The 21,394-nt window shown below is 45.4% G+C and overlaps 1 protein-coding gene across 5 annotated transcripts in view; it reads left to right on the forward strand.

Moving 5' to 3' along the window:
- The first annotated feature begins 8,958 nt into the window (after nt 1–8,958).
- Nucleotides 8,959–21,394, forward strand: part of ckap5 (cytoskeleton associated protein 5) — a 168,241-nt gene continuing 155,805 nt past the window's right edge. For 4 of the 5 annotated variants that reach the window (XM_070899680.1, XM_070899682.1, XM_070899683.1 and 1 more), the window contains exon 1: nt 8,959–9,126. The gene's annotated coding sequence lies outside the window, so the exon portion shown is untranslated. Of the gene's footprint in view, nt 9,127–9,776; nt 9,874–21,394 lie in introns of those variants that run through there. The other variant, XM_070899681.1, reaches the window with a different exon arrangement.

Genomic DNA, 21,394 nt, shown 5'->3' on the forward strand with positions numbered 1-21,394 from the left:
TGGCCCTTATGGCTAAAGGGATCAAGGGGCATGGAGAGAAAGCAGGAATGGGGTACTGAAGTTGCATGATCAGCCATGATCGTATTGAATAGTTGTGCAGGCTCGAAGGGTCAAATGGCCTACACCTGCACCTATTTTCTATGTTTCTATATTTCTATGGGAAGTAAAGCCTGTATTTTAACCAAGTCATTGCTGTCCAAGTTTGTATAATGCATGCGGTGTGTGTTTAATAAACTTCTGGTTTACTAAAGTGAGTAGTCTTGTCATTACCATTTATGCCAGTCGAATCTAAGTAAATAAAGGCAGTTAAAATTCCCTACAGATTGGCAAGCGGCGGCAGGACTGGCGGTGATGACTTTGGATTGCTTGTTGAAGTAATCTAGAATCTCAGAACTCACGAGTTTGACCAACACGTATGCTTTGGGAGGAGAAACCGGTTGCAGGTGTGCGGAGACTCATTTGAGACTTGCCAGTGATTCAAAAGCGTTAGTGAAATGGGGGCCAAATAAGTAGCGTCAGCGTATAATGAAAAGTTTGAGAAGTTCCCCGTGGGGGATTTAAAGGAAATTTTAGTAGAATGTTTAAATCGGGAGGGCATATGCCCTTTAAAGAAATAATAACATTTATCCAGAAAATGGTAGACAAGAAAAAGTTAAAAGTTGATAAAGCATAAAAACTTTTAGTCGGCGGAGCGCACTACTGTGCGCAAAAAGACAATGAATTGTTCAAAGAGAAAGAAAAATAGATTGAGAGTCTTAAGCAACAGTTACAGGAGGTTAAGTTGCAGAAAACCCAAGAGGTAGATCAACTCAGCCGACAGGTTCGTGCACTAGAGCTGGGGGCTGAACAGGCAGCCACGCTGCTGCAGCAGCAATGCCGCTCAAGTTTAAATGCAGGAGCTGTCCTGGCTGAGGTGCATCAGAATAAACAGGAGCTGAAAAAGTATAAAAAGGAAAATACACAGATTAAACAAGATTTGGGGGATGCTAGAGGGGCGCTGAGAGAGCCGGTCAAACAGCCTCATAAGGGAGCGGACCACTTTTTCTGTAAACTCAAAATATTAGAACTAACGGGAAAATTGGGAAAGCAACAGGCTGTAGTATCTGCCGTTACGGCTGGGATAGTGACGGGCCGAGGCACTGAAGACATGGGAGCTGAGGTAGATTTCAGATATTTGAAGGAGAAGGCATTTAGATACAGGTACCAGGATGGCTGGTCTGTCGGAGTGGAGCCCACGGGGCCCCATAAGTCGGGGACGGCAGTGGCGGTAATTACCACCAGTACACAACTCGATGCGAATAATCAGGCGAAGTTTGAAATGGAGTTGCAGTCAGTGGAAGAAGCTTGCTCAAGAGCACTTAAAATTGCTGAAGGGATGGTCAATCTCAGAACTGATGAGGATTTGAAAGCTGCCATTCAGGTGGTGCAGAAAAAGGTGAAACAAGGTGGGTAGAAGGACCCTGCGGAATCCAAAAGGAAGTTCAAAACGTGGCAGCATGAGTTCATGAGAAGCATTGTGTTTATTGCAGTAAGCCAATTGTTTAAAAGATGGAAAAAAATAGAGAAGCATTTCTATGATTCTAGGATGAAACCGACACTTAAGCTTCTAGCTTTTCTGCCGAGCAAAATAAAGCATAGTATTTGCTACTATGGATGTTTGAGTAATCATGGAATGTATTTTGTGTGAAAGTCTGTCTGAATGTTAAAGTTAAAAAAAAAGGCATGTGTGGATGTTCCTTTCTCTTAATGTGACTGTAGCTCCTCCCTCCTTTTTAAGTGGCACTGCTTACTTTAAGATATTGGTTTGAATTAATTTGGAGTTACTGAGGTTAATTAATCTATTAAAACCAAACTTTTATTATGGCCATGGTGAAATTCTGGTTGGTGTAAATTATGTGAAAAGCCTTTAGTTCCAGACATGAGGCAATCACATCAACAATTGGTATATATTTTTTTAATCCGACCAATTTCAAAGATGTGTGACCAGGGGAGAAAAAAAAAGTAATGCTATTATGTGTGGATTACAGAATGATTGATGCTGTCTGTGTTTGTCAACTTTTAAAATGCAAAAAAGGAAGTTAACTCTTTGCACAAGCAGCTGTGAACTCGTTTTACTTCAGTAGCAGCACCTTTTGCAGAGTTGAATGCAAATATTTTGGGCATTTAAAAAATGTTACGTTTTTGAATTTGAGTAGATGTTTCCCACAATGACAGAAAGGGAATCAGAACTGACGAATTCATCCATTGGGCTAGCAGGAAAGCCACAATAGATTTTCTGCTTTTTTCCTTTTAAGCAGGGGGCCATGTGTGCTGATGGTACAAGATTACCAATAGGCATTCTTTAATATGGAGATGGCTTCAAGGTGTTACCAAACTTGAACTTTGATGGAACAGTGCTGTGTGAGCTCCAGTAATGTTCAGAGTTTAACTTCTTATATACAGTAATGGATCTTGAATGTCACAGCATGGTGGCAAAATTGGACTGAAGGCGTTGCTTTTTAATGCTTGGAATTAATGATTTGGAGTCATGTGTTATATTCCATGACAGATTGCTCGAGAGAAGATAAAGGACTTGCATCCAAAAACATTGCAAGTACTTTTTGTTTTGTTAAATCACAAAGCCTGGACATAGTTTTTTGTGAAATTAAAATTGACTAGCTAAATTGATATGAGTTGCTGCTCAAGCACTCGGGAAGAGAAATTTATCAGAAATTTTAGGGGATAATTGAATCTTATTTTTTGAAAAGGTCCAGTTTATGTGGTTCCTTTAAAACTGTGTTTAAAAGGAAGTTTTTTTCGGGGAAGACAGACTGTTGTGTTCTTGCAGATTGAACTGCTCTCTGGAATGACAATATTTTAAGAAGGCCCATTAAGAGTTATGTGGTAATGTGATCACATTGTATTAGATAGTGGAAGATTCTCCAGGGCTCATGAATAACATGGAAGGGTAATGAATGGAAAATTTTCTAAAATCATTTTTCATAGGTGATTGTAGGTGAATTTCAGTTCAGGTTGAGAAGCCCAGTAGAATGGTGTTAATGTAATGTCATACTGTGGCTACTGTCCACTGCAGCTGCTTCTTGTATATGCCACATGAAAATGTTACGATTTCTTCTTCAGCAGCTTTTTGTCTAGGTCACACATTTTCGATTTCATTAGCATAGGCTGTCTCTGTTTATCCACTGTTATACAACATCACTGATTTCCTCTTTGTGTTGAGACTTCTGTCCTCAACAGTGCAGTGATGCATTTTAAAAATGTTGTGAAATAAGCTCAATAGCCACTTAAAGCCCATCAGTGGGAGGAACAACACGGGTTTATTTCTCGGTTCTGATTTGACTGATCTGGATTAGGATCAATCTCTGAATACACAGGTGGAGGCTGGTACCTAAATTCCTGGATGTAGGTGAACAATGGTCTCCAACACTCTTTCTAATTCATCCCATTCAGGAACTCAAGAGGGGTTAGGAAAAATTTGGGAATGAATCCCTGAGTAACATAAAGCACATGGGCATGATTCATGAAAGGGTTTTCAAATTTGGTATCAATTTAAATTATATTGAAAGTCAGGATAGTGTAGGTGAGAGTTATTAATTGAAAGTTTCTCTTGGAGATGTTTGTGTCTTTGCCTATACTGAACAATGAGGAAAATGTGTATCACAGTCTGGTTACTACCCTAAACGTTGGGACCATGCAGGGAGAGATGAGAAGACCACCGCCCTTTTGATAAGATAACTGAAAAGCCCAGGAATGGCTTGTATCAGATGGCATGATTTTGAGATACCGGTATGAGGGTGCAGACTTGATGTGGCAACAAACATGTGGAAATGCATGGTGAAGATGCACTGAAGAATGTGTCTCAGACATGCTCAGCTATTTGACAACAGCATGACAGGATATGGTTAATGTGGCTCAGGAGAGTGATACACCCTTTATTCAAGGCAATGATATAAATACTCTGTAGCAAAACTGATTTTCTTTTGATGAAACAATATAGAATTAAAGGTACTGGTACCCATCAGAGGGACTGAAGTTAAAAGTAAGGTGGAGTATACTATTTGGCTGTAATGCAGTTGGAATTAGAACCAAACCTGCAAGGATATAGCAACAGAAAGGATGTGTACATATGTCAGTATGATTTATACGATCATGCATTGACGACATGCAGTTTTGACTGGAATCAACATAGCGAGAATTGTACTATGGAGGTGACGGGCTCTTCAGATGTTAGGACAAAGATAGTCTACATAGGAAAAGGAAAGTACTGCTTCACCACTTTGTAGGACTATTGCAATCATGGGAAGATCAGGTGTGCTATTACCCCAGGGACATATTGCTTTGTCCCCACCAAGATAGTCATAATAGGGACTAAAACCCTCATTAAGGTAAGAACCCCCATGGAGATAAACCTACAGGTTAGAGATGTATTGAAACAAGAATTACACAAGTATGTTACAAAATTCGGTTATGACATTCTGGAGATGCCAGAGGCTCTGAAAGAATTGATGGCATGTGTCAATGCCTCACAGCGTCATTATTATACTCTGCATCAGAAGAATGAGGAAGTACTTAAAGAAATTCCAGGAGTAGGGGATGACACACACTGGTAGGACATGGGACTGAATATTGAAATTCCCCCATGGATCGGCATTCTCGCTCACACTTTGGTTGTTTCGCAAGTATTTGTACTAATTGCATTGATAATCATTGTATGTCGCTTGAAAGCTATGGTCAAGAAAGTAGAGACCAAGATGGCAATTGCGACCATTATAAAGCTACACATATCCTCCTATCAACATTTGTTGAAATATTACCTAGTGTAACCTATGAGGGGTCAATAAGGATATTTCTCCCTCAGGGTTAATATCTTCACGAAACCAATAGTCACAAAAGCCACCTTTGTTAATGGCTTCCTTCCTGTAAAACGGATACCAGTTTTGATGGTGGCGTTATACAAAGACCTAGGCCCCGAACTTGTTGGACTTACTGTCCGCTGCCACCGCATTTTCTGGGTGGTCTCCCCTCCGAGCGAGTTTGGTGGAGACCTCCCGCTGGCGGGGAGGGAAGACCGCTGGGGACCACCCGCTGACATGCAACGCGCGTAAGTATCCTCCCGTCCACCGAGCTGCCAGTTTGGTCCGGGCGGGAGTCCGCTGCGACAGGTGAAAGGACCGCCGCGTGGAGGCAGGTCTAACCTCAACGGTAAGTATGAAGACCTGCAAAAAAAGATTAGTACATTTTTTTCCTTTTTTTCCCCAGCGATTCAGGTGGATGGGGCCCCCTGAAAGTTTCCCAGTGTTTTTTTTTTATTTTTTGGAAATTTTTAATTTTATCTGATCCCCCCCTCCCTAAGCCCGACTCAATCCTCGGCGATACTTTGCCAAGGATTGCATTTGCTGCCGAGATTGGGAACTCCTGCCCAGATTCAGGATGTAAGTCGCTTTTTTGCGGCCGGGCCGTCTTTCCAGGACTTTTTCAGGGAACTTCCATCCAAAGTACCGTCAGGATCTCAGTGGTCCTTTGGGCGGCACTTGGGTAGAACTTAGCTTTCACCAAGTTCCGGGCCCTTGTCTTTAGTGTCAGATATGCTAATGGACTTATGAAGACGGCTATTGTAATTATGCTTGTTGGTTAATCATCATCATCATAGGCAGTCCCTCGGAATCAAGGAAGACTTGCTTCTACTCCTAAAGTGAGTCCTTTGGTGGCTGAACAGTCCAATGCGAGAGCCACAGACCCTGTCACAGGTGGGACAGACATTCGTCGGGGGAAGGGGATGGGACTGATTTACCACACGCTCCTTCCGCTGCCTGCGCCTGACCTCTTCACAGCGTTGAGCTCAACGCCCTTCCGGAAGCACTTTCTCCACTCAGGGCGGTCTTCGGCCAGGGACTCCCAGGTGTCAGTGGTGATGTCGCACTTTATCAGGGAGGCTTTGAGGATGTCCTTGTCACGTTTCCGCTCCCACCTTTGGCTTGTTTGTCGTGAAGGAGCTCCGCATAGAGCAATTGCTTAGGGAGCCTCGTGTCTGGCATGGGAACTATGTGGTCTGCCCAGCGAAGCTGATCGAATGTGGCCAGTACTTCAATGCTGGGGATGTTAGCCTGGGCGAGGACACTGATCTTGGTGCGACTGTCCTCCCAGGGGATTTGCAGGATCTTGCGGAGACATCGTTAGTGATATATCTCCAGGGTCTCGAGGTGTCTTCTGTACATCGTCCATGCCTCTGATCCATACAGGAGGGCGGGTATTACTACAGCCCTGTAGACCATGAGCTTGGTGGTAGATTTGAGGGCCTGGTCTTCGAACACTCTTTTCCCCAGGCGGCCAAAGGCTGCACTGGCGCACTGGAGGCGATATTGAATCTCCGCATCAATGTTGGTTAATGCTCCCTGTCTGGAAAACAGTCACAAAAAACAGAGACGATGGGAACAGATCATGGAACACGATAATTCAATCAACAGAACGAGGCAAAGCTCAGACAGCCATCAACAAGGAATGTGACAATTGTATATTGAAGAAAAGTATAAGAAAGTTAACTTCCAAACCCCTCGTCACACAGAGAAAACGACTTCAAGGAAGAGAGGGTGTTCAGCGAAGCATCCCACGTTAGCGCATTCCCTCATCCTTGGTTGTATGTATTTTAACCAATTCATTACTGTCCAAGTTTGTATAATGTATGCTGTGTGTGTTTAATAAACTGTTCTGGTTTACTATTGCGAGTAACCTTGCCGTCACCATTTATGCCAGTCGAATCTGAATAAATAAGGGCATTTAAAATACCCTACTGCTGCCAATTTCCCAGTTCATTCTTTGACTGGGAGAACGAGAAATTCCTGGTCCTTAGAAATATGTGCAGACAATATACCATTCACAATTAATCCAGTGTAGCTATTTCATCAGTATTGATCGGTTACAGTGAAGATCATCTTTAATGATGACCTAAAATGCTTTTTAATTATATGACCATTTCTGCTAACTCAACCTTGGGGTCTTCCCTTTGTTCACAGCATAAGTAAGCAGTGATATTGCTGTCATATCTAACATTGAGCTGCCATGATCTTTCCCCACTAACCAAGAAACTGAGTGACAGATTTACCCTCTTACATGATGCAGTACAGAAAGATTACAATTTAACAAACTCAAGTCATGCAAACCAAACAAAAATCTAAATTGCCAGGTAGCAGGGAAGAGGGTTTTGGTTCCAGTCACCAGAATGATTTCTGGACTCCAATGGTTAAATTATGAGGTGTGATTACACAAATTATAGTTATATTCCCTAGAATTTAGCAAGTTAAGGGGTGATTCGAATGAAGTTTTTAAGATATTACGGGAACAGATAGCGTAGATGGAGAGAAACTATTTCCGCTGGTTGAGGAGTCTAGGACTAAGGGGCATCAACTAAAAATGAGAGCGTGACCTTTCAAGAGTGACATTAGTTCACACTTCTACACACAAAGGGTGGTAGAAGTTTGGAACTCTTCCACAAATGGCAATTGTTGCTAGATCAATTGTTAATTTTAAATTGGAGATTGATAAGATTTTTATTAACCAAAGCTATTAAGGGATATGGGCCAAAGGCGGGTATATGGAGTTAGAGCGCAGATCAGCCAAGCTCCAGGGGCTAAATGGCCTATTCCTTTTCCTATGTTCTATTTAGGACAGGTGGACTTTACAACAGGAGTTACTACTACAGCCTGGGAACATCAGCCATGTTTTTTCTCTATTTTTCTCTCTCCTTCCCTATCCAGATAGCTGAACTATTACCCGGGTGAACATAAGAAATAGAAACAGAAGACCATTTGGCCCCTCGAGCCTGCTCCGCCATTCAATAAGATCACAGCTGACCTGATCTTTAGCCTCAACTCCACTTCCCTATCCCCTCCGTGGCTTTCAGTTCCACGCGGAGGGGTTTCCTGTACGGGCTGCTCCTGCACACTCTCAACTTTGCCATCCTCGCCTGCCGTCCGGACACGCCATGGCGTACCATCTTGCCGTCCGGAGGAGGCGAGGGTCCCCGATGGAGGGCACTCTACGCGGGAGTCCTCCCAGTATTTATCGGGGACTTGGCCTGGAGGGTGGTGCACGGAGCAGTCCCGTGCAATAAATTTTTAAGCCGGTTCACGGGCTCCCAGGCCGCCTGCAATTTCTGCGGTCTGGAAGAGTCCGTGTTCCATGTTTTTATTGAGTGCACGAGGTTGCAGCCCCTGTTTTGTTATTTAAAGGGGCTGCTCCTGAAATTCTGGCTGCACTTCAGTCCCACACTCCTGATCTTCGGGCACCCTGTGCGGAGGGGAGCGGGTAGGTCCGAGGGCCTCCTCGTAGGACTACTCCTGGGCACGGCCAAGGGTGCCATCAGCCGGTCCAGGCAGCGGGCGGTCGAGGGGGTCGTTCAGCCAGACTGCCTGCCTCTCTTCCGCGCATACATCCGGTCCAGGGTGTCCTTGGAGATGGAGCACGCGGTGTCCACCGGTACGCTCGCAGCCTTCCGCGAGAGGTGGGCACCGTGAGGGACTGGAGTGCATCATCACGCCTGGCAACCAAATTTTAATTTGACTTTATGTTTTTAAGTTAATTTGTTTTAATTACCGGTGCTTTTAGTGTCCCCCGCCGCTTTTGTGGGGGGCACTTGGAGAAAAAATATGTTTTTGTGCCCAAAAAACTCCACTTCCCTGTCCATTCCCCATAACCCGTGGCTGCTTAATCTTTCAAAACCAACTCGTCGGAGCCACTGCTCGGTGCTCTCCGAATCGAGCATTGAGTCACCACCCACCCTTGAACAGTGTCCTGCCCCCAAACGCGGCGCCAATAGGCTGCCTAACGCGGCAAATTAGATTCTGATTGGTTAGGCGAGACGTCAATCCAAATAATCTCTTCAGGCGGATTTTTGGCAAATTTAAATTAGACCAATGAGAAAGCCGGTTACGGAGGTCGTTAGCGACCAATCGGGCGAGGCGTTGTTTGTGGGTTGAGCAATAGAAATTTCAAATGCGCTCCTGCACTAACGGTTGGGATAAACGGCGAAAGGGTTCTTTAAAAAAAAATCGTTGCGGGGCGCCCTGTCACGGCTGGACGGCGACATCAATCGTGGATGCGATCGCTGCGCTTTTGCTCCTGACCGAATCGGTAAGTTCCAGCGCCCCGGGGGGTGTATATAAATATTTATTATCGTAAACGTAATGGAGAAAAGGTGATCTCCATTTTCCCTCCTGTGGGAAGCGGGGCTGTGAACACAATGAAGCCTGAAAACCGGCTCCGGGGCCCCGTGTCACCACGGCCGCTCTCCGGGTTCCCTGGCCTTTCTCCGCAGTCACGAGTAGAGGAGAAGCCTGGAAGCTTCTTGGAGCGATGGCGTTGTTTAGCGCGCGGGGTTGGGAGGGCGGGGGGAGGTGTTTGATATTTACACCGTTTAGATGTCTTTAGACGATGTGTGTGAGGGAAGTGGAGGAGGGGCCGGCGAGCGCTTCGAGGAAAGGGGGCGCGCATTCTGACAGTGGTGGTTTACTGGTCGGTTTATTTTTACTTTCGTTTATCTCCCCCCCCCCCCCCCCTCCGACACACACCAGCGACAGCTGAATTACCGGCCAATATGATGGTTGGAAGGCGTCGGGAGCGGACGGGTGGGTGGGGAAAGAGTGAGACTTGTTTAACCGGTGAAGCTGTGTGTGTGAGTGAGATCCCCAGCCCTCGGCGCCTCCCTTTACACACACAGCCTGCCGCCGTGAGGAGCGGCTTTGTCGGTGCCGCCGGGCGGACCGGCTCCTCGCCTGTGACGGCCGCTGCGTGCGGACGTTCGCGGCGTCAGGTCACCGGGCGGCAGAAGGAAAGGGAAGCTCGGTGGCGGCTCTCGGCCTGTTCGGTTTGCTGCTGTGGGTGAGTTTGGAGCGGCCTGCCCCGGCCTTTTGATCGCCCCATGACGTTGCTTTCCTGCTGTTTTTGGATGTCCTAACCGCGCGCGGCGGTCTCCCCTCCCCCCTTTGTTGGCGGCTCTTTATTGTTTAAAAAGCCAGAATCAGGACAGACATTTGTGCATTTTGTCTTGTGCTTTACCAGGCCTGGTGCGCATTCCAACACTTATTATATACACAAAATAATTTATTTGCATTTGCACCTGAGAAACATGTTTACGTTGTACAAAAAGCCTGACCTGCTGAGATTTCCAGCATTTTTTGTTTTTATTCCAGATTCCAGCATCCGCAGTGTTTTGCTTTTGTATTAATATTTACGTTGTAACCAGGTACTTCCTGCACCTTGGTGTGGGCGATGACTTGTCTCCTCCGCCTGCCCATTGGTAGCTAATATTTGACAGCCGGCTAGGAATGTGACAAAAGACGATGCGTTTTAAATGCCTCCTGCACAGATCTGACTGTAAACTGCAGCCACTTTTACATTTTATTGGCAGTTGATTGACATCAACTTTGAGTTTGGCTAATGTTTTTTTTTAAAAAAGTGTGTGGTTAAATAAGAGGCACATTTGCATAGGGTCTGGGTCAGTGTTGTAAACCCATGAGCTTTCCTCTGATGAAACTTTTTGGGGACATTCCTTAATCGTCTCTGCTTTAACAAATATGTGACTGGAAAGTCTTGAGACCCTCTGAAATGAGGATCAAGCCTTGATGCATAAACGATAAATACTTAACCGGTTTGACTTGGTTTCATTCATGGGCCGGACTTTGTTCTTCGTGGCGAGCGAACGTTGCTAGCCATTCTTTAGCCTTGCATTTTCTATGTTCTTTTGCAAGGCAAGCTCCTGTTAACCGACCATCCAAAAAGCGCAGTGCCCTCTACAGGGGATCTGGCACCTGTGAGCAGGACAAGCAACTGTGTCTCCTTAACTAATCTGATTGAAGAATTGTTCATGAGCAGCGTAGAGTATGAACCAGGAAGTGTAACAACAACTTGTATTTATATAGTGCCTTTTAACATAGTAAAACGTCTCAAGGTGCTTCACAGGTGTGTTTTAAGACATCATAAATAAATTTGACACTGAGCTGCAAGAAATTATGGCAGATGACCAAAAGCTTAGTTAAAGGTGTGGGTTTTAAGGAGTATCTTAAAGAAGAAAAGAGAAGTTTTAGGGAGGGAGTTCCAGAGCTTGGGGCCTTGCTAACTGAAGGCGAGGCCACTAATGGTTCAGCAATTATAATCGGGGATGCTCAAGAGGGCAGAATTTGAGGAGCGCAGACACCTCTTGGGGGAGGGGGTGGTTGTTGTGAGGTTGAAGAAGATTAGAGATGGGGAGGAGAGAGGCCATGGAGGAATTTGTAAATAAGGATGAGAATTTTGAAATTGAGACATTGTTTAACCGGGAGCCACTGTAGGTGGCCGATCACAGTTGCGTAAATTGGAATGTTGAATTCAATGTTAAGTCAGGTGCAGAAAGTGAATTAGAGAAGGAAAGAGAGATTTGATTTAAGCGATAAGGGACAGAAAGAAAAAGTTTTAAATAACATTTATTTGAAGAATCTCTCCAACAACTAACTTGCCTCATTAGATTTGGATTAAACGCATTAAAAAATTGGCTGTAATTAATCATCGACAGTCCCTCGGAATCGCGGAAGACTTGTTTCCGCTCCTAAAGTGAGTCCTTTGGTGGCTGAACAGTCCAACACGAGAGCCACAGACCCTGTCACAGGTGGGACAGATATTCATCGGGGGAAGAGGGGGGGTGGCACTGATTTGCCACACGTTCCTTCCATTGCCTGACCTCTTCACGCTCGCAGCATTGAGATTCGAAGAGCTCAATGCCCTCTTGTATGCACTCTCTCCACCTAGGGCGGTCTTCGGCCAAGGACTCCCAGGTGTCAGGTGGTGATGTCGCACTTTACCGGGTAAGCTTTGAGGATGTCCTTGTTATGTTTCTGCTGCTCACCTTTGGCTCGTTTGCCATGAAGGAGCTCCGTGTAGAGCAATTGCTTAGGGAATCTCATGTCTGGCATGCGAACTAAGTGGTCTGCCCAGCGAAGCTGATTGAGTGTGGTCAGTGCTTCAATGCTGGGGATGTTGGCTTAGGTGAGGACACTGATGTTGGTGCGCCTGTCCTCCCAGGGGATTTGCAGGATCTTGCGGAGACATCGTTGGTGATCTATCTCCAGCGACTTGATGTGTCTTCTGTACATCGTCCATGCCTCAGATCCATACAGGAGGGCGGGTATTACTACAGCTCTGTAGACCATGAGGTTGGTGGTAGATTTGAGGGCCTGGTCTTTGAACACACTCTTCCTCAGGCGGCTGAAGGCTGCACTGGAGGCAATTGTTGAATCTCCGTATCAATGTCTGCTTTTGTTGACGAGGCTCCCGAGGTATGGGAAGTGGTCCACGTTGTCGAGGGCCGCGCCGTGAATCTTGATGAATGGGGGGCAGTGCTATGCGGCGAGGACAGGCTGGTGGAGGACCTTTGTCTTACGGATGTTAAGCGTAAGGCCCATGCTACCATATGCATTGGTGAATACATCGTCTATATCCTGGAGTTCAGCCTCAGAATATGCGCAGACGCAGGTGTCGTCTGCGTACTGCAGTTCAACGACAGAGGTTTGGGTGATCTTGGACCTGGCCTGGAGGCAGCGTAGGTTAGAAACATAGAAAACAGGTGCAGGAGTAGGCCATTTGGCCCTTCGAGCCTGCACCATCATTCAGTATGATCATGGCTGATCATGCAACTTCAGTACTCCATTGCTGCTTTCTCTCCATACCCCTTGATCCCTTTAGCCGTAAGGGCCACATCTAACTCCCTTTTGAATATATCTAATGAACTGGCTTCAACAACTTTCTGTGGTAGAGAATTCCACAGGTTAACAATTCTCTGAGTGAAGAAGTTTCTCCTCATCTCAGTCCTAAATGGCTTACCCCTTATCCTTGGACTGTGACCCCTGGTCCTAGACTTCCCCAACATCGGCAACATTCTTCCTGCATCTAACCTGTCCAATCCCGTCAGAATTTTATGTTTCAATGAGATCCCCCCTCATTCTTGTAAATTCCAGTGAATATAAGCTTAATCGATCCAGTCTGTCTTCATATGTCAGTCCTGCCATCCCGGGAATCAGTCTGGTGAACCTTTGCTGCACTCTCTGAATAGCAAGAATGTCCTTCCTCAAATTAGGAGACCAAAACTGTACACAATATTCAAGGTGTGGACTCACCAAGGCCCTGTACAACTACAGTAAGACCTCCCTGCTCCTATACTCAAATCCTTTCGCCATGAAGGCCAGCATGCCATTTGCCGCCTTCACCGCCTGCTGTACCTGCATGCCAACTTTCAATGACTGATGTACCATGACCCCTAGCTCTCGTTGCACCTTCCCTTTTCCTAATCTGTCACCATTCAGATAATATTCTGCCTTCCTGTTTTTGTCACCAAAGTGCATAACCTCACATTTATCTACATTATGCTGCATCTGCCATGCATTTGCCCACTCACCTAACCTGTCCAAGTCTCCCTGCAGCCTCTTGGCATTCTCCCCACAGCTCACACTGCCACCCAGCTTAGTGACATCTGCAAACTTGGAGATATTACACTCAATTCCTTCATCTAAATCATTGATGTATATTGTGAATAGCTGGGGTCCCAACACTGAACCTTGCGGTACCTCACTAGTCACTGCCTGCCATTCTGAAAAGGACCTGTTTAATCCTACTCTTTGCTTCCTGTCTACCAACTAGTTCTCTATCCACGTCAATACATTACCCCCAATACCATGTGCTTTGATTTTGGACACTAATCTCTCGTGTGGGACCTTGTCAAAAACCTTTTGAAAGTCCAAATCCAGCACATTCACTGATTCTCCCTTGTCCACTCTACTAGTTACATCCTCAAAAAAAATTCCAGATGATTTGTCAAACATGATTTCCCTTTCATAAATCCATGCCAGCTTCCCACTGGTTCTGTAGTTTAGTTCCACTCCAGCGTGGAGCTTGTTGACAGTGAGGTGGAGCATGGTAGCGAGGAAGATTGAGAAGAGGGTTGGAGTGATGACGCAGCCCTGTTTGACCCCAGTCTGGACGTGGAATGTGTCTGTAATGGATCCATTGGTAAGGATCACGGTCTGCATGTCACGTGGAGCAGGCAAAGGATGTTGACAAACTTTTGGGGGCATATAAAACTGAGGAGACTTACCGTTAAAAGGGTACTTAGATTGGAATGGACAAGCTCTAACTTTTTTTGTTGTTTAGTCTGTATTTAATGAGGCAAGTACACACATTTGATGCCATTCTATACATTTAAATGATGAGTCAGATGGCGAGATTGTGTGTTTGTGAAACTTTTGGAGGAATAGGGCATCTCTGACAGAATTTTCCTAATTTCCACGTTTAACTGCGCATGTGCAGTTGCAGGAAGTTGCTGTTTGATTTGCACATAGCTTATAGTGAGCGCTGTTAGCCTCACCATTACTTTTAGTAGCAAAATCCACCCCATTGTTTCAGTCCTGTAGATCAGTAGTGAACACTGTATTCAGAACAAAAACTACTGTTTTGCGGAAGGATGCATGAAATGGGAGCAACGTATAATGTTGCATGTAGTGTGGAAGGGTGAGGCTTGCCCAAATATGCAGGAATGCAAAACCCTCATTCAGTTGACATTTTAAGGTTAGTATTTAATTTTTAAAACCTCTGGTCATAAATGTTAGCCAGATTTGAAACTGTGCACCTAAAACGAGTGGATATAGTTCTGTCGCACAATTTGAATTTCCCATCCTCATGGGCAATAACTTTTATTTGTTTTCTCTGCCCCTGATAAGGCATTGTGCATGCATGTTTCATATGCTTCTAATTTGTTTGCGTTAAGTACTAAAATGCAACTTTCACATTTTAATTCTGCAGTGAGGATCGTCACTTTTTCCATTCTGTTTTAGTCGTAAATAAGCAAATGTCAGGCTAGATGTTTAACAACCAAAGGCATCGTACTGTTAATTTTTTTAAGCTTGTTTCATGTTTACTTAGTAAGTATTAAAGTTTTTTAAAGAAGCCTTGAATATTGAGATATAAAAGCACAATTACAGCTTCATTATATTTGGGTAAATAAGGAAGTGTGCAGAATTTTTATATTAAAGTTCAGTTGTGTAATATTTTGGAAACATGGTTGAAATACTGTGCTACTGATGCAACCACACTAATCCACAAATTAATGGGCTCAATTTTCCCGGGTCATTTGTGCTTGTTTTTTTTGGTGCGTACCATTTTTTCTGGCTTCAGTATTTAAATCAAAGTTTCCCCCTGGAATCTGCGCCGGCATAACTGCTTTAGTTATGATTTTTCTAGGTTAGGTTTTTTTGATGTCATGTCCCTCATGTCTGTACCAGTTTTAATCACTTTTTGCAGTTTGCCCAAAAACGTTTAATCCTAGGTCGATGTATCTGGCCACTCCCGAAAACCTTCTGGTGAGTTAACAGAAAGCAACGCACATTGAGAAATCATTGTTTTTCATCAAAGTTTTTGGAGGGAATCAAGAACACTTTAAATATCCGTAATAAAGTTAAACTTTTTTTTAACCTTTCAACGGAGTACATGGGCGTATCTTGGATTTCTGAAGTTTAAATTTTTTTTTTTACTCACGCCACCACCGAATGTCTTCAAGCAGGGCTGGAGGGCAATAGCATTGGCCATCAGAATCGGCTGGAAAACAAGCCCAGGAGAGGAGAGGAGAGGAGAGGAGAGGAGAGGCCGATTGGAAGGTTTCTGCACTAGGCACAAGACGACAATGAGTTTGGGGGAGGGGGAAAGAAAGGACAAGTCACAAGACCTGGGTGTGGTCCATCCATACAGACCTTGAGGAGAGAGAACAAGCCTGCCTTCCTGCTGTTTTGAGCTTCTTGCAAAGGTAAAATTTAACTATGGGGGCAATACTGACAGTGTCATACCTTGTGCGAGCCTTCTGTATCATGGTGCTACGTCGGAGACAATTGATTAGACGTCATCGCATGAGGAACATCAGGGTATGTAGGGTGCTGGGCAGGAGGCCTTACCCACCTCGGGTATTTCGAAACAGGCGTTCGTATCTGCACCTGATTGAAACAGGCTGCGTTTCCGTGAAGAAGTTGTAACAGATCTGTCAGTTGGTCAAAGCAGACCTGCAACCTAGAAGCGTCGGGAGGACTGCTTTGTCAGTTGAAGTGAAGGTTGCAGCTGCACTTTCATTCTATGCCTCTGGATCATTTCAACTGGGGATGTATGTGCCATTTCTCAACATGTAACACATGTCTGCGTTTGGCCCCTTTAACGATTGCTCGAGCCTTGCTGCCTGAAAACTCTGACAACTATTCCACATGGACCATGTTTACTGTTTGGATCTGTTCTGTTCTGTTGTGTTAATGGAACAAATAATGGAAATAATTCAGTTTTAATGTAAAATCTATTTTATTCAAAAGTTTAACAGTTCTTTGTACTTAACTTTAATACTTGGGGCTCTTCAGAGGCTGGTCTAGGGAGTGGAGTGGGAGTGGCAGTTGATTCTGTCAATGGGTCTGGGCGTGCTCCCCTTATTATAGCAGCTAACTCCAACATGCCATCCCTCATGTGCCCTGATAGTGTCTCAACTACTTGTGATGTTCCCTCCCTCATGTTCAGTGATGGTGTTTGCACCATCTCTGACATTGCCTCCCTCATGTTCACCGACATTGTATCTGCTGCCTGAGACATTCCCTCTCTCATGTTCTCGGACAGTGTTCCCATTTCTTGAGTGTTGCTTCTCCCAACAGTTCCGCTACCTCATCACCCATCCCACTGTGTCCAGGAGTGATCTAGTAAGGTCAGTGCTCTCCCCACTCATTGCCATCATCTGAACTGTTAAATCCTGTACCTCAGAAGAGCGCAGTCGAGCGCTCCTTCCTCTCCTCACCCTGGGTGTAGCTCGCATCCCACCACTTGAACTCCCAGCCTCGGAAGGTGGGGCCCTGGGTGTGCCTCGCTTCACCCCACTGGAATCCCCAGCCTCTGACAGTGGGAAACCATAGAATGTCCCATCGACACTCGAACCACTAGTCAGGGAAGAGGCTAGCAACTCGATGGGCGGCACCTGCACCTTCTCCAAAGTGAGTACAAGAGCTGGGGCTTCATCCATCCCCTCCCCCTCACCCTCCATGCTCTTGGTCTGAAAGGTGGGATTGGAAGATGTTCTCCTCTTCAGGCTCGACCATGTCTGAATATTCTTCTGCATCGTTGGGGTTGGCCTTAAGTTCTACAAAATATAACAGAACACAGACAAATGGTTAGCAGCAGAGGAGGGGGCAGAGTGCGTGGCATGAGTAGGCTCACACAGCGCAGGCTAATTTGAAGCACATTGCATCAACCGAAGCGTAGCTGATGGAAACATCCCCATGATCCGAAGTATGGCTAGCCCGTGCTGTACTTAACATTTAACAAAGTCAGACTCTGGAATTTGCAGGACTTGCCCTCTTCCTTGTGTGGGCCCAGTTTGTGCAGTGGTGGTTGCTTTTCTCCAGGCAGGACCCATCAAAGCAGCGACCCTCTCTTCCAAGGGTCTCAGTGGCTGCAGATTTGCTGGGCCTCCTCCTGTTCAAGTTCTTTGCCTTTTATTATCTGCCACCTTCCTCTGCAAAGATGAAAATGCAACTTTTTAAGAGAGGGTGTCTTTCTCCTGGGTAGGACATATACAGCTGGTCACATTTACAATTGCAATTCCATTGAATAAATGAAAATATTACTTACACTAATTACTTGCCACTTCTTTGTACACTACCCTCCAGATCTCGTGGTGGTCACCATTGCGCAGTAATCTTCTGCAACTTGGTTCCAGCGTTTCTTCATTGAGTACAACTTTTATATGACCTCTGCTGGTGTCCAGCTCCTGCCATCTGGTTTCAGTCACAGTAACTAGTGCCTCCACTTCATCCTATAAGAAATTCTTGCTCCTTGCACTGTGTTGCATCTTGTGTTGCTGCAGCTCCGATTTTTCCAATGCTCTCTCACAGCACTCAACGTTGTCACACACATAACTGGCGCTTTAAAAATGGCCGATTGCCAACCCAGAGCTTTACTGCACATGTGCGTCCATTGAAATGACGTCAAAAATGTCACTTATTTTCCCGTGCATGCGCAGAAGGTGCGGCATTGTTTTTTTTGGTGCAGACAACATGCTCCACCCCCGAAGCGACGGGACATGCTGCGCGGCGCCAAATTTGAATTATATATCGGGGAAACTGTCAAAATATTTCTGGCCTAGAAAAATGGGCGTAATTCTGGCAATACGCCAGAAAATGGGCGTGCACAAAATTGAGCCCAATGTGTTGGCAAATTTCATCTCAATTAACTAAATGTTACTGGACTCTTATCTTTACTGGACACTATGTATGCAGCAGTTCCCAGCTCATTACCATATTATTGTGTACAACTGGTGCAGCCACCCATTACCATCCTACAAACATTTGAAATTTAATAAATACCAATGTTGCTGTTCAGGCTTTCTCTCAGCACCTTTATCTTATGGAAACCATCTTTTTACCGTGAACACAAGTACACCAAGACCACTGAACTGCAACCGAAGACATTATACTGACTAGCATTTAAAAATTATTCTTTTTGTTCAAGTTCTTCACAAAGAACACTCATATGGAATGGACTGCCAGTTACAGTAGTGGAGACACAAGAAGCAATTGGCTGGGTGGGAGAGGGAGGGGTGGTCTGGACTGCAGGCTTTTTCTGGATGGATGAATCAAGATGGGCTAAATGGTCTTCCTAATTGCAAATATTTTGAGTGGCTTACTCACAAATTAGGAAAATCACATATTTAACAGATAAATTTTCCCATTAAAAGTGTGTGTTGCCATTTAATACCTTCAATAAAGTTTTTCTTTCTGGACCTCAACCTTTCTTAAGTCTGGGTTTTAACTGGGTATATTAACCTTCCGGCTATTTGAACAAGCTTTCACCCACATCTGTATTTGTTACGTCCATAATAAAGTAATGTGATTGAGTACCGTAGACGTGAGTAAGTGTGACCTTGGTCTCTTTATTCTAACTCCAGAGTGCTGGTACAGCATGGGAGGCCTGCTTATGATTCCAACAGATACACCCTCTGGTGGCGGTAGAATGTTGGTTACATAGTATTGCATACATAACGTCACTCCCTCCCAAAGTCAATAGTACACTTGTTTACAGGGTGAGACTATCTGGGGCTTTTCGCTCCCTAGTCAATCGTCTCGGTACAAATGCAGGTGCAGGTGAGTTGGTTGAGCCTTCACTGGGCTGCTGTGCAGCTGGCCTTGCTGGGCTGCTGGGGATGATGAGTTCAGCTTCGTGGTCAACCGTGATGTCGGTTGCCACTTTGTGTGTCTCAGAGGGTCGAAGTTGGTGGTGTCCTCTTCAGGTTGCTCGTGGCAGTCTGAATCGCGGTTTGGTTTGGTCCAAATGCTTTCTGCACGTTAATCCATTTGCGAGTTTGACCTGAAATACCCTACTCTCTTCTTTGGCTATGACAGTGCCAGCAAGCCATTTGGGACCATGTCCATAGTTGAGTACAAATATAGGGTCACTGACTTCAATGTCGCGTGACAATTTTGCACCATCATGGTACATGCTTTGTTAATGCCGCCTGCCCTCGACATGATCCTGGAGATCAGGGTAGACTAGAGAGAGCCTAGTTTTGAGCGCCCTTTTTCTGAGCAGCTCGACTGGGGGAATCCCAGTGAGTGAGTGGGGTCTGGTGCGGTAGCTGAGCAGGACTCAGGACAGGCGGGTCTGCAGGGCGCCTTCTGACACGCATTTCAAGCTTTGCTTGATAGTTTGGACTACCCATTCTGCCTGGCCGTTGGATGCGGGCTTGAACGGGGCAGATGTGACGTGCTTGATCCCATTGCGGGTCATGAATTCCTTGAATTCAGCGCTGTTGAAGCACGACCCATTGTCGCTGACAAGGACATCAGGCAGGCCATGTGTGGCAAACATGGCTCGTAGACCTTCGATGGTGGCAGTGGACGTGCTTACAGACATTATTACACATTCAATCCATTTTGAATAAGCATCCACAACAACCAAGAACATTTTGCCTAGAAACGGGCCAGCGAAGTCGACGTGGATCCTAGACCATGGTTTGGAGGGCCATGACCACAAACTTAGTGGTGCCTCCCTGGGTGCATTGCTCAGTTGAAAGCAAGTGTTGCATTGGTGCACGCAAGACTCCAAATCTGAGTCGATGCCGGACCACCACACATGGGATCTGGCTTATAGCTTTCATCATTACTATGCCTGGGTGGGTACTTTGTAGGTCGCGTATAAACGTTTCCCTGCCTTTCTTAGGCAAAACCACGCGATTACCCCACAAAAGACAGTCCCCCTGTATAGACATTTTGTCTCTGCGCCGCTGAAACAGCTTGATTTCTTCATGCATCTCTGCTAGGACGATGGACCACCTCCCATGGAGGATCCATTTTTTTTTTTTTTACAAGGGACAGTATAGGATCCTGGCTCGTCCAGATCCTGATCTGGCAGGCCGTAACAGGTGACTTTTCATTTTCAAATGCATCCATTACCAAGAACAAGTCTGCAGGCAATGCCATTAACACCCCGGTGGTGGGCAATGATAGCCGACTGAGAGCATCAGCGCAGTTCTCTGTGCCTGGCCTGTGGCGAATTACATAATTATATGCAGACATCGTGAGCGCCCATCTTTGGATGCGAGCAGAGGCATTGGTATTAATACCATTGCTTTCTGGAATAGCGATATGAGCAGTTTATGGTCAGTATCTAACTCTAACTAAAGCCCAAACAGATGCTGGTGCATTTTGTTTCACCCTGTAAATGCATGCCAGAGCTTCTTTTTCAATCATGCTATAGACTCTTTCGGCCTTGGACAAACTCCTGGATGCAATGTTCCCAATTCGTTTGCTTGTTGTAACACACACCTGACCCCGTACGAAGACTCATCGCAAGCTAGCACTAAACATTTACATGGGTCATACAGAACAAGCAGTTTGTTGGAACATAACAGATTTCTGGCTTTCTCAAAAGCAGTGTCTTTTTTTTTGGATTTCCCCCCCCCCACATACCAAATCATCTTGCGTATCAACACATGTAGAGGTTCTAGCAAGGTGCTAAACCCGGGTTGGAAATTACCAAAATAATTGAGTCCCAGGAACAACCGCAGACTCGCCGCGTTCTTGATGGCCTCCATCTTGACGTCGGTGGGTCTGATGCCGTCTGCCACGATTCTTCTCCCTAAGAACTCGACCTCTGGCGCCAGGAAAACACACCGAGTGTTTCAACCTGAGTCCCTCGCGACCTAGCTGACTTAGAACCTCTTCCAGGTTCTGCAAGTGTTCGATGGTGTCCTGACCTGTGATCAACGTTGTCCTGGAACACCACGGTGTGCGGAACTGACTCCACATTCCTTTGAAAATTAGTTGTGGCCGATCGAACCCCAAACGGGCATCTATTGTAGATGAAC

This window comes from Pristiophorus japonicus, chromosome 14 (genome assembly GCF_044704955.1).
Source record: "Pristiophorus japonicus isolate sPriJap1 chromosome 14, sPriJap1.hap1, whole genome shotgun sequence".
Lineage (NCBI taxonomy): Eukaryota > Metazoa > Chordata > Chondrichthyes > Pristiophoridae > Pristiophorus > Pristiophorus japonicus.